General features: G+C 48.9%; 1 protein-coding gene across 1 annotated transcript in view; it reads left to right on the plus strand.

The window, feature by feature from the left end:
- LOC129843743 (plexin-B2-like) overlaps positions 1 to 14,562 on the plus strand; it is a 236,792-nt gene that overhangs the window by 41,471 nt on the left and 180,759 nt on the right. The window lies entirely within an intron of this gene.

The raw sequence follows: 14,562 nt of genomic DNA on the forward strand, positions 1-14,562 counted from the left end.
CATCACTACACAGTAGAATGGAAACGCCCAGTGTTCAGTCCTGTACCTCCAGACTGTATTCATCTCCAGTCAGTCTGTCTGATGTTGTCAATGGGAAGGGTTAGTGTGTGTTGATATCTGAGAGGCAGGCCCTGTGTTACAGATTCCTGTATTACTGAGTTAGCATAGCTTAATGAACAGAAGAGAGGAAAGGGAAGAGATACAGAGTGGGGGAAGTAGAGGAGAGACAGAAGAGACAGGAGGAGGAGTGGAAACAGAGTTCTATTAGTTCCTCAGAGATACTCTAATGTAGACTACTGCTGAGCTTAGAGATACTCTAATGTAGACTACTGCTGAGCTCAGAGATACTGTAATGTAGACTACTGCTGAGTCCAGAGATACTGTAATGTAGACTACTGCTGAGTCCAGAGATACTGTAATGTAGACTACTGCTGAGTCCAGAGATACTGTAATGTAGACTACTGCTGAGTCCAGAGATACTGTAATGCAGACTACTGCTGAGTCCAGAGATACTGTAATGTAGACTACTCAACTACTGCTGAGCCCAGAGATACTGTAATGTAGACTACTGCTGAGTCCAGAGATACTGTAATGTAGACTACTCAACTACTGCTGAGTCCAGAGATACTGTAATGTAGACTACTGCTGAGCTCAGAGATACTGTAATGTAGACTACTGCTGAGCCCAGAGATACCTCAATGTAGACTACTCGACTACTGCTGAGCCCAGAGATACTGTAATGTAGACTACTCGACTACTGCTGAGCCCAGAGATACTGTAATGTAGACTACTGCTGAGCCCAGAGATACTGTAATGTAGACTACTGGACTACTGCTGAGTCCAGAGATACTGTAATGTAGACTACTGCTGAGCTTAGAGATGCTGTAATGTAAACTACTCAACTACTGCTGAGTCCAGAGATACTGTAATGTAGACTACTCAACTACTGCTGAGCCCAGAGATACTGTAATGTAGACTACTCAACTACTGCTGAGCCCAGAGATACTGTAATGTAGACTACTCAACTACTGCTGAGTCCAGAGATACTGTAATGTAGACTACTCAACTACTGCTGAGTCCAGAGATACTGTAATGTAGACTACTCAACTACTGCTGAGTCCAGAGATACTGTAATGTAGACTACTCAACTACTGCTGAGTCCAGAGATACTGTAATGTAGACTACTCAACTACTGCTGAGTCCAGAGATACTGTAATGTAGACTACTCAACTACTGCTGAGTCCAGAGATACTGTAATGTAGACTACTGAGCCCAGCGGGAAACGCCCACCTGGAGTCAGCAAACACAGGGAACTACAGGGAGATATTCTGTCTCTCTGTGTGTAATGACTCAGGAGGGATTTGTCTACTTCCCAGTAGCACGACCCAACACCACCCCTCTGTGATGATGCAGGGCTGGATTTGTCTCCCCAACACCACCCCTCTGTGATGATGCAGGGCTGGATTTGTCTCCCCAACACCACCCCTCTGTGATGATGCAGGGCTGGATTTGTCTCCCCAACACCACCCCTCTGTGATGATGCAGGGCTGGATTTGTCTCCCCAACACCACCCCTCTGTGATGATGCAGGGCTGGATTTGTCTCCCCAACACCACCCCTCTGTAATGATGCAGGGCTGGATTTGTCTACCCAACACCACATCTACCCAATGTAGACTACTCGACTACTGCTGAGCCCAGAGATACTGTAATGTAGACTACTGCTGAGCCCAGAGATACTGTAATGTAGACTACTGGACTACTGCTGAGTCCAGAGATACTGTAATGTAGACTACTACTGAGCTTAGAGATGCTGTAATGTAGACTACTCAACTACTGCTGAGCCCAGAGATACTGTAATGTAGACTACTCAACTACTGCTGAGTCCAGAGATACTGTAATGTAGACTACTCAACTACTGCTGAGTCCAGAGATACTGTAATGTAGACTACTCAACTACTGCTGAGTCCAGAGATACTGTAATGTAGACTACTCAACTACTGCTGAGTCCAGAGATACTGTAATGTAGACTACTCAACTACTGCTGAGTCCAGAGATACTGTAATGTAGACTACTCAACTACTGCTGAGCCCAGAGATACTGTAATGTAGACTACTCAACTACTGCTGAGCCCAGAGATACTGTAATGTAGACTACTGCTGAGCCCAGAGATACTGTAATGTAGACTACTGGACTACTGCTGAGTCCAGAGATGCTGTAATGTAGACTACTCAACTACTGCTGAGTCCAGAGATACTGTAATGTAGACTACTGAGCCCAGCGGGAAACGCCCACCTGGAGTCAGCAAACACAGGGAACTACAGGGAGATATTCTGTCTCTCTGTGTGTAATGACTCAGGAGGGATTTGTCTACTTCCCAGTAGCACGACCCAACACCACCCCTCTGTGATGATGCAGGGCTGGATTTGTCTCCCCAACACCACCCCTCTGTGATGATGCAGGGCTGGATTTGTCTCCCCAACACCACCCCTCTGTGATGATGCAGGGCTGGATTGTCTACCCAACACCACCCCTCTGTGATGATGCAGGGCTGGATTTGTCTACCCAACACCACCCCTATGTCATGATGCAGGGCTGGAACTATAAATAATGTGGTCAGTCAGAGCAACTCCACGATGGACACAGGGCTGACAAAGGTGCCTTGTATGGTTCAATGTGGGTCGATCAGATCACATTGTTGCTGGGCTTAAAGACATCGACATGTTAAAGTATGACCAAAGTCCCCTACTTTCCAGGAAGTGGAGGGAAAGGGGAAAGCCCCAGTGCTCTTGGGAAGTGGAGGGAAAGGAGAAATCCCCAGTGCTCTTGGGAAGTGGATGGAAAGGAGAAAGCCCCAGTGCTCTTGGGAAGTGGAGGGAAAGGGGAACGCCCCAGTGCTCTTGGGAAGTGGAGGGAAAGGAGAAAGCCCCAGTGCTCTTGGGAAGTGGAGGGAAAGGAGAAAGCCCCAGTGCTCTTGGGAAGTGGAGGGAAAGGAGAAAGCCCCAGTGCTCTTGGGAAGTGGAGGGAAAGGGGAAAGCCCCAGTGCTCTTGGGAAGTGGAGGGAAAGGAGAAAGCCCCAGTGCTCTTGGGAAGTGGAGGGAAAGGGGAAAGCCCCAGTGCTCTTGGGAAGTGGAGGGAAAGGAGAAAGCCCCAGTGCTCTTGAAGTGGAGGGAAAGGGGAAAGCCCCAGTGCTCTTGGGAAGTGGAGGGAAAGGAGAAAGCCCCAGTGCTCTTGGGAAGTGGAGGGAAAGGAGAAAGCCCCAGTGCTCTTGGGAAGTCTGCTATGCATGGCTTCCTGTTCCCTGGTATGACTGGGTGTTGGATAAAGTACCCCATTTTCATACTTCAGTAGAAGTACAGACACCTTAAAAGAAAATGACTCGAGCAGAAGTCGCCCAGTAAAATACTACTTGAGTAAACCTATTTGGTTTTAAATGTACTGAAGTATCTAAAGTAAAAGTGTAAATCATTTCAAATCTCTTATATTAAGCAAACTAGACACAATTTTCAGTTTTTTAAAATGTATTTACGGATAGCCAGGGTCACAGTTCAACACTCAGACATAATTTACAAACGGAGCATGTGTGTTTAGTGAGTCCACCAGATCAGAGGTAGTAGGGAGGACCAGGGATGTTCTCTTGATAAGTGGGTGAATTAGACTATTTCTGTCCTGTTAAGCATTCCAAATGTAACCAGTACTTTTAGGTGTCAGGGAAAATGTATGGGGTAAAAAATACATTTTCTTTAAGAATGTAGTGAAGTAAAAGTTGTCAAATGTAAATAGTAAATTACAGATACCCCAAAAAACGACTAAGTAATACTTAAGTATTTTTACTTCAGTACTTTACACCACTGGTATGACAGGCAGGCTCTAATACAGAACAGACTCATATCTCTTCACCCTGGCTCTCAATTCAATAGACTTTAATGACATGGTCAAGTTAAATTTATTACATTGTCAAAGTATACATATAACAAAATGGTGGGACCAACAAGATAGTAATAGTGGAAATGGGATTACCATTTAACAGCAACTACAACAACAATATTAATGAGAATAACAATAATACTTTAAAGCAATACTATATCCAGGGAGAAATAATGTCTCACGCTCTGTCTCTTCATAGCTGATTATTCCTCCTGTATGGTAGAAGTCTTAACCATCTGACTGGACTCTTCTAGTGAAGGGTATCATTGTCAGGAATCTGCTGAATGTCTCAGTTTTGGTGTTTCATCAGGAACCATAGAACTTAGCAGGCTAGAAATAGTCCCCTCAACTGTTCCTAGGGCTGCTCTTAAATAGACCCCTCAACTGTTCCTAGGGCTGCTTGCTCTTAAATAGACCCCTCAACTGTTCCTAGGGCTGCTGTTATAGTGTCTGTGGCCTGAGTTGAGTTTCTGGGGTTGCCAGATTTGCCTCATTACTTGCAGGAAATCTACCTGAGTTTCCCAGAATGCTCCATTGGCTTTCTTTCAGTCTCCAGCTATACTACCTCCACACTCTTAACCCCTTGATGCAACGTATTATATTCTATCCAATGTCGACCTTCTGTCTAGATAATCTCTCTCTTCTCTCTGTTAGAGGCATCTCCGTGTCTCTGTCCAACAAGCTGTTAAAACCCAGAGGTTTCTTATTGGAAATCAATGGCTCCCACCAGCGCAGTGCCATTGAGAACTCTCTCTTGCCTTAATTTAATTCTGTTTTATCTGGTTCCACATCTCCGTCTGTCTTCAGACGGACTGGAGAGACGGGGAGGGGCTGACGCTGACGGAGGGGCTGACGCTGACGGAGGGGCTGACGGAGGGGCTGACGGAGGGGCTGACGCTGACGGGTGGAGGGGCTGACGCTGACGGGTTTAGGGGCTGACGGTGGAGGGGGATGGACTGAGGTGGAGAGCGAGCAGACAGACTAAAGGGAGAGATTTTCTCTCATCACTGTCCTCTATAGCCAATAGCCAAAATTAGCAACATCTCTCTGACTCACTGTCTGTCTGAAAAGCCAACAGGGAGTTTACTAGTCTGAGGATTGAGAGGGGGAGAGAGACGAAGAGGGGGAGAGAGACTAAGAGTGGTAGTGGAATGTTCCAGTCTGTTGGCCAGTGTGCTGTGTTCTCTTAGTCTGTTTTGTGTCTGAGACCTTTCTAATTGGCTGCTGAGGACTGGCCTGGTGATGGATGGATGGAGGACTGGCCTGGTGATGGATGGATGGAGGACTGGCCTGGTGATGGATGGATGGAGGACTGGCCTGGTGATGGATGGATGGAGGACTGGCCTGGTGATGGATGGATGGAGGACTGGCCTGGTGATGGATGGATGGAGGACTGGCCTGGTGATGGATGGATGGAGGACTGGCCTGGTGATGGATGGATGGAGGACTGGCCTGGTGATGGATGGATGGAGGACTGGCCTGGTGATGGATGGATGGAGGACTGGCCTGGTGATGGATGGATGGAGGACTGGCCTGGTGATGGATGGATGGAGGACTGGCCTGGTGATGGATGGATGGATGGATGGAGGACTGGCCTGGTGATGGATGGATGGATGGATGGATGGAGGACTGGCCTGGTGATGGATGGATGGAGGACTGGCCTGGTGATGGATGGATGGAGGACTGGCCTGGTGATGGATGGATGGAGGACTGGCTTGGTGATGGATGGATGGAGGACTGGCCTGGTGATGGATGGATGGAGGACTGGCCTGGTGATGGATGGATGGAGGACTGGCCTGGTGATGGATGGATGGAGGACTGGCCTGGTGATGGATGGATGGAGGACTGGCCTGGTGATGGATGGATGGAGGACTGGCCTGGTGATGGATGGATGGAGGACTGGCCTGGTGATGGATGGATGGAGGACTGGCCTGGTGATGGATGGATGGAGGACTGGCCTGGTGATGGATGGATGGAGGACTGGCCTGGTGATGGATGGATGGAGGACTGGCCTGGTGATGGATGGATGGAGGACTGGCCTGGTGATGGATGGATGGAGGACTGGCCTGGTGATGGATGGATGGAGGACTGGCCTGGTGATGGATGGATGGAGGACTGGCCTGGTGATGGATGGATGGAGGACTGGCCTGGTGATGGATGGATGGCCTCGGCTTGTGTCTCTGTGCTCAATGTGTTTGTGTGTGTGTCCACGCGCGGTTCATTAAATCATCCTATCGCGGTGAACACATGCATCTATCACAGTGTCCTGATTTCTGCCTAATGGTGTGGATGTGCCATGGTGGAAGACACACAGTCCGGAAGGACGGACACACACACACACGCGCGCTAGGAGGCAACCGAGGGGAAAAACAAACTGTTGGTCTAGGAACAGCAGGCATTGACGCGCGCACACACACACACAAACGTACACACGTATACAAGTGATGAAGAGAAGCTGTTTGTTCTTATAGGAACACCACTCACAGAAAGGAACACACATGTAAGTACATAGGAAGAGTGCACACAACCACCGGACCCACCCACACATGACAAACAGACCAGCTGTGTGAGTTCATTGTGTCCAACCCTGCTTCAGAAATCTTCAAAAGAAACTATAAAAATCCCTGAATTTTAATCGGATGTTTATTCTCTGTATAATGCATAATGCATTTGGAGTTCTACTGTAATTAAGTCTCCTTAACTTCCGTGACGTGTGTGGGGTTGCAGTGGTGTTGCAACATTGTGTTTGATCCTCCCACACACTCCACACCTCACCGCCGTGGGGAAATCTCATGTCTGGGCGGCTTCCACACACATTATACAGACGTGTGTGTCCCTATTCTCCTGAGGAAAAGCCCTTAACAGTGAATGACCTGCTCAGTATGGAGTTAGAGCTGCAGAGGAGGAGGGGGGGGTCGCAAGTCAGACGAGGCCCTCTTCACTGTATTTAATTGGTTGGCCAGGGGCTCTGGGGGTTTAATTGTGTGTGTCAGATGAATGAGTGTCAGAGCTCCTCTGCTCCAGTCCTGTATCCTGTTAGACTACACCTGTGACTGACTGGGTCACCTTTTTCCCCTGGCCCTCTGTCTCCTTCAGTCCCTCCAGCTCTCTCAATCCCCCGTCTCCATCCCAAGCTTGTCTATTATGGAGCTTGGTATAGCAGTGTTGGCCTCCTGATTGGTCATGCCTAAGACTGACTCTCACTGCCTGTGTCCCAATTGGGCCCTGGTTCAAAAAGAGTGCACTGAATAGAGTTCTGTTTGAGACTGTCTGTCTCCTCGCAGCTGGCTCGAGCTGTCTCCCCGCAGCTGGCTCGAGCTGTCTCCCCGCAGCTGTCTCGAGCTGTCTCCCCGCAGCTGTCTCGAGCTGTCTCCCCCGCAGCTGTCTCGAGCTGTCTCCCCCGCAGCTGTCTCGAGCTGTCTCCCCCGCAGCTGTCTCGAGCTGTCTCCCCCGCAGCTGTCTCGAGCTGTCTCCCCCGCAGCTGTCTCGAGCTGTCTCCCCCGCAGCTGTCTCGAGCTGTCTCCCCCGCAGCTGGCTCGAGCTGTCTCCCCCGCAGCTGTCTCGAGCCTGGAGAAGGGTGGAGTTTGTTCTTCAAGGCCTACAGTAGTTGACCTGGTCCGTTTCCTTAGCGTATCTTTAAATTGTTAATTTGTTGTAGTGTTGAAGTCTCTGCTAACTACTGTACCTGCTGAAAGTTTCTATTCTTCTCCGTTAACTATCAGACATTTTCCAGGTGAATGTTTTGCCAGGACATCTACTGGGCTGATTTTTAAAAGGCTTTTCTTACATAAAGAAATAGTGATAATTTAATAATGATACTATCTGTATCTTGTTCTTCGTTGATACACTGTTTATCCTCTTACTAAACAAACAACTCATTGTTTAATGATGATGGAAGCGTGTGTGAAGTAGAGTCTCCTGTTAGAACAGCCCTTTACATTTCACCTCCCTCCCTCCCTCACTACACTCCACTACACTACACTATACTATACTACACTACACTACACCCTGGAGGAGAATCAGCCCAATGCTCCTCAGCTAGTGGGTGTAGTGTTAACTAACTGTGTTTACCTCACTCATTCCTGAGCACAAACACTCTCTGAACCATGGATTAAAAGGGTCTGGGGGAATTCCAAGGATACATCTGTTTACACACAGCCTACATCTAACACACTTCATCTCAAAGTCATTACATAAACATGTATATGAATGTGGGTCCTGGGTTTCATTCAACATACACACCAACAACATGCTATTCTATAAATCATCACCCACCTAACCTTCTACAACAGCCTGGGGCCTGGAATAAACCACACGTCTAGATGGTGGAGGGATGGATGGGGGAATTCAGTGAGGGGGTAGTGTGTGTGTGATTGCTCCTGGCCTGTGGTCTTCACCGTGACATGAACATGGCAGCGTCTTGTTTTGACCTGAGGAGGACTTTAGTTTACCCAGAGTACAGCTGACTTCACATTAGAACACAGCTCTTCAGTCCTGACCTTAATGTTTACCAGTTGGAGTTCAGGGGTCAAGTCAACAACCAACGCTGCATGAGCACGATGAGCACGAAGAGAACTGTGTGTTCTACTAAAAGGCAGCGTCTCAATCTTTACAGTTCAAGTTTAGCCAAATTGGATCTATTTGCTAACAAGGTTGAACAGTTGAATATTTATGAACACACCATTCTGTCTCCATCTGTTTGAACAGCATGTTGGCCTGTCCACTTTGTCATGTTGAAATCAAGTGGCCCACCTGATTTCTCAGAACCAGTTACCAATTCCTTATATAATTGTGTTTTATGCTTATTGCACATTTATAAAACCGTCCAGACAGCTATAACAGTCTTTGGCTAAAATGCTGATAGCGGTACCACAATGCAGCGCGTGACAAACTGAGCATTCATTTTCCAGAATCAATGTTCATTTGATACTCTCGTTTTAGTGGTGTCTGTTGTCGTGGTAATTATTCTAATCAGAAGAGACTTTTAGATTTCTTCAAAACAATTGATCTTTATCATTGCTGAATTACTGCAGTAATGGAGTGTTAAGTCAGCCAGGGGTGTGGAGTTAAACCCAATAAACAGGCCTGTGTGATGAAGAACAGATATACAAAGACTCATTCTGCTCTCATGCAACAGACATCAAGATTTACATGGTGCCAAATATCTGGCTCTAGTTCATTTACTGCTTGCTTATACAAACCTACTTCTGTAACCTCGGACACGAGGTCATTCCCTCATGATTTAGTCCAGTGTTCATCTTCCATATGGATAAATAAAGTGGAGATTGGGTCTCCCTGGCACCGACAGACAGGCACACAGACACTAATCATAGAATGGAATGTTGTCTTGTCACCAAGCCATGGTAAATCTAGTGTCCGTGTTCACACAGACACATCGCTTCTAAGAGCCCTATTCTGTTGTCTCTCAGAAAACCAGTGTGAACGTACCAATATAGGAATACATTCTAATGTAAAAGTCATGTGGTTAACATAAGGATGTAATTGTACGACACTGCTCTGAGATCAGTTTGAGGAGTTAAAAGGGTATCGCCAGAGAAGTCAACTTCTCTTCCAGTAAAAGGATTCAGTGTGTTCTGGTGTCCATATGACAGGTTTTTCTGGACTAAACCTTAAATGCAAATGGTGAGGTGAATCCGCTTGTCAGAGAGGAAGATGTGATCTCTACTTTGTTGGTGTGAGAGGCAGGGGGGGGGCATGGTGTGAGAGGCAGGGGGGGGGGCATGGTGTGAGAGGCAGGGGGGGGGGGCATGGTGTGAGAGGCAGGGGGGGGGGGCATGGTGTGAGAGGCAGGGGGGGGGGGGGGCATGGTGTGAGAGGCAGGGGGGGGGGGGCATGGTGTGAGAGGCAGGGGGGGGGGCATGGTGTGAGAGGCAGGGGGGGGGGGCATGGTGTGAGAGGCAGGGGGGGGGGCATGGTGTGAGAGGCAGGGGGGGGGGGCATGGTGTGAGAGGCAGGGGGGGGCATGGTGTGAGAGGCAGGGGGGGGGGCATGGTGAGAGGCAGGGGGAGAGGCAGGGGGAGGGGCAGGGGGAGAGGCAGGGGGAGGGGCAGGGGGAGAGGCAGGGGGAGAGGCAGGGGGAGAGGCAGGGGGAGGGGCAGGGGGAGAGGGGCAGGGGGAGAGGGGGAGAGGGGCAGGGGGAGAGGGGCATGGTGTGAGAGGCAGGGGGGAGGGGCATGGTGTGAGAGGCAGGGGGGAGGGGCATGGTGTGTAAACCAGAGCGGAAGAGGTGAAGCGAGAGGTTTCACTGTCGCTGAATTCTGTCCAAAATAGGCCAATGAGTTTCTATGGACTTATTTTGGACCCAAGATTGTCACCTTCCCGCTTTTGGGACAACGACTCCCATTGTTAGTGTGGAGACGTGCTTCTCCTCATTATATACAGACCTCTGGTGTAAATGCAGAGGTGCACAGAAGGAACAAAGGAGACGAGACCAAAAATACAACATGAGCAGACAAAAGCACATAACAATAACAAAACCTTGATTCTTACGATAAAGGCATTTGGAATATCGTGCAAAATCATAGATTGAAAGGAGTGTAGTAGATCACCAGCCCACGGCTGAAATGAGTGTAGTAGATCACCAGCCCACGGCTGAAATGAGTTTAGTAGATCACCAGCCCAAGGCTGGAGGTCCTTAGTTCAGCAGGTGAAGTAGAGCAGCTCTGACCTTCAGTTTTCTCAGTGTCCTTGGTTTAGTTAATGTCAGTTATGTAAATACACACTGTTGTTGGTGATTTTAAAATGCTTAACTGGAGGTTTGTTCTCTGGAAATGGTTTTAGTCTGTTGGAGAGAATGCTGGAGAATCTTCTTACTGTAGGTTGACAGTCCAGTCACTCAGTCATAGTACTGACTGGGGCTGAAAGGAGCTGGGTGGCCTCAGTGTGAATGACATTTCACTAGAACAACACTATAGAACATAGATCTACAACTGGACCATAATCCCAAGGTCATGACACATGATGAAGACGGAATGTGTTGAGCGTGTCGTTTCCTTAGCAACACCAATGACGAAAATACATGATGGTCCTCCTCAAACAGCTGACACCAATCAGAGCCCAATCACTCTGGGTCTAGATGATAAAGTGGTATGACCTACTGAAGGTCGTTACCGTAGTAACCGCTTCAGACGTAGACCTGCATTCCCGTCCCCCTGTTTGCCCTCTCCTGGGGTCCTGGCAGATTCATCTGAGGTTTGAGGAGGATTGAGGCTGTGGGTGATTGGAGGGGTAACGCGGTGAGGGCGGTGGTTATGATTAGCTCAACGCAGCCAGTGAGCGATCACACGCACTCTTGAGCCCTGATTGCTCTGAGTCACAGTCTGATTGGTGTACTTTTCATTAATTTCATTACATCAATGTTCTCGCTCAACCTTTCCCTCTCTCTCTCCCTCTCTCTCACACACCGATTAGTTTGGAAGTTAAGAGCTGAAAATGACCGGCCACTGTGATTAATCGTGTAAGAATAACCAGCTTGGTGGCTGCGGAAGGTCACTAATTGCCTGCCAGGTGTGGGGAGGGTGATACGGCGGACTGTAATGGATGCTCTGACATGTCTGTTCTCTGCTCTGTGTTTAACCATGGATCTCTTATCTCTCCCTGCCTCCATCCCTGGGCCCTCAAGACACGGCCCTCATCACCCCTCTGCTCAGCCATCAGCACCGCTCCGTTTACAATACACCCCCCCCCCCCCCCCCCCCAGCCCTGCTCCATTTAAGAGCTATTGTTGTCCTAAAGGATTTTCTATGAGCGGAGACAGACTGTGTTTGTGATAGACTCACAGGGCTAGCTCTGTTACTACAGTTATGTTATTCCTGCAGGAGTCCTTGGAGTAGGACTATCAGCTCCAGACCCCCATTCTAAACCTCCTCTGTCTCTTCTCACTCCTCGCTCTCTCTTCTCCTCATTCCCTGTCTTTTCCTCCCCTCTCTTCCACTCCCCTCATTCTTTCTTGGCAGGAGAGGGACGTGGTGAATATCTAGTGAGTTTTGTATTGAGCAGATATGTAGATGTAGAGAACCTCTGTTTAATGGGTCTGGAGGACTGGGCTTGCATCCCAAATGGCACCCTATATAGTGCACTACTTCTGGCCAGGGCCTATAGGGCTCCCATAGTATGGAGTCTCTGGCCCACTTGTGTGTCTCCTCAACCCAGCTCATGACCTCAACATGCTGCGTCAACACAAAGTAAAGCAGGGCCATAAAGTATCCACTATCCTCCACACTACCAGGTGGCCCAGCTTCATTTAGTTTCGTGTATTTCTGCCCTTCAAAAGAGGGGGTTTCGGCATCACTGCTTACAAACGTTCCACTTGATTTACTCTGTTTGATTTCAAGATCCCAGTTTACAGACCGTCATCAAAGCTCTTTTCATGCTCTGTCATCACACAACTGAAGATCTTCGCTCTGAGGTCGTGTGACTCCACTGTAACTCGTTTGTGTGCTGTGTTGACAGCGTGTGTGGTGTGACACTTAGCAACAGCAGCGACGAGGGACGACACCAGAAAGGGGAAGTAATCATTTCCAGGCTGCTGAAGGCTGCTAGAGGAAGTTGTTGAGCTGTAACAGGAAGTCAGCACCTGACCTCTGTAGATACGACCCAATCATCTCTGGCGTGGGCTGTTGGCTGTTCTCCAATGATGGGTCTTGTGAGGACACCGCCGTCGTGGTGATGGGATGGTCCACTGTGAGTGGAGAGTCGACCAACGACCTGCTCCAGAACTCAGTCTGTGTGTCTGGGCATCTTAAACACCCAGCGAAGATGTAACTCCCAACAGGCGTGTGATCATCCACTCCCTCCCTCAGGGAGTCCTCAGCTGCTACTGATGTCAGTATAAAACCTCTTCCCTTTTCTCTGTCCTCAGACACAAATTAATATTTAAACGTTAGCCTGTAATAACTCTCTCGTTGGTGATTGGTACCTCCTACGTCTGTCTGTTCTCCAGTCAGTCTGACAGTCGTCTCTTCAACAGCCTTGACGTGTACGACAGAGAGTCCAGAAACCTGTCACGTTGTACACCAGAGCAGTCTGATATGATCTTCTGAGCCACTCTAATAACTCAATCTGTGCTGTTTACTGAGGCCTCTCTAAAGCTCCACGTTCCTCAACACATTAAGTGTTTATAAATGTGGAGGAGGGCTGCTGGCGTTACAATGATTGATGTGGTAGAATTATGGTGTTCTGGCGGAGGGGTGTGTGTGTGTGTGTGTAACTACGGTTGGTTGGTACACGGCTGATTTTCCGCTCGGTGATTGTGGTAGTGGTGTTCATTAGTGTGTGATTTATTAGGGTCTCCATTAGTCGATGGGGACAGCTAGTCTTACTGGGGCCGACATATAACCAACAAGACATTACAGCCTAAATACTTTACAGTTTACATCTAATAGTTCCACGTGTCGGTACATACACACAACGTGTCGGTCCATACACACAACATGTAGGTCACGTGTCGGTCCATACACACAACATGTAGGTCACGTGTCGGTACGTACACACGGCATGTAGGCCACGTGTCGGTACGTACACACAACGTGTCGGTACGTATACACAACATGTAGGTCACGTGTCGGTCCATACACACAACGTGTCGGTACATATACACAACATGTAGGTCACGTGTCGGTACGTACACACATGTAGGTCACGTGTCGGTACGTACACACATGTAGGTCACGTGTCGGTACCTATACACACATGTAGGTCACGTGTCGGTCCATACACACAACGTGTCGGTACATATACACAACATGTAGGTCACGTGTCGGTACGTACACACATGTAGGTCACGTGTCGGTACCTATACACACATGTAGGTCACGTGTCGGTACGTACACACGGCATGTAGGTCACGTGTCGGTACGTACACACGGCATGTAGGCCACGTGTCGGTACGTACACACGACATGTAGGCCACGTGTCGGTACGTACACACAACGTGTCGGTACATATACACACATGTAGGTCACGTGTCGGTACGTACACACATCATGTAGGTCACGTGTCGGTACGTACACACGGCATGTAGGCCACGTGTCGGTACGTACACACGACATGTAGGCCACGTGTCGGTACGTACACACAACGTGTCGGTACATATACACACATGTAGGTCACGTGTCGGTACGTACACACATCATGTAGGTCACGTGTCGGTACGTACACACGGCATGTAGGTCACGTGTCGGTACGTACACACGACGTGTAGGCCACGTGTCGGTACGTACACACATCATGTAGGTCACGTGTCGGTACGTACACACGGCATGTAGGCCACGTGTCGGTACGTACACACGACATGTAGGCCACGTGTCGGTACGTACACACAACGTGTCGGTACATATACACACATGTAGGTCACGTGTCGGTACGTACACACGACACGTAGGTCACGTGTCGGTACGTACACACGACAAGTAGGCCACGTGTCGGTACGTACACACGACAAGTAGGCCACGTGTCGGTACGTACACACGACAAGTAGGTCACGTGTCGGTACGTACACACGACACGTAGGTCACGTGTCGGTACGTACACACGACACGTAGGTCACGTGTCGGTACGTACACACGACACGTAGGTCACGTGTCGGTACGTACACACGGCACGTAGGTCACGTGTCG

This window comes from Salvelinus fontinalis, unplaced genomic scaffold (genome assembly GCF_029448725.1).
Source record: "Salvelinus fontinalis isolate EN_2023a unplaced genomic scaffold, ASM2944872v1 scaffold_0157, whole genome shotgun sequence".
NCBI lineage: Eukaryota > Metazoa > Chordata > Actinopteri > Salmoniformes > Salmonidae > Salvelinus > Salvelinus fontinalis.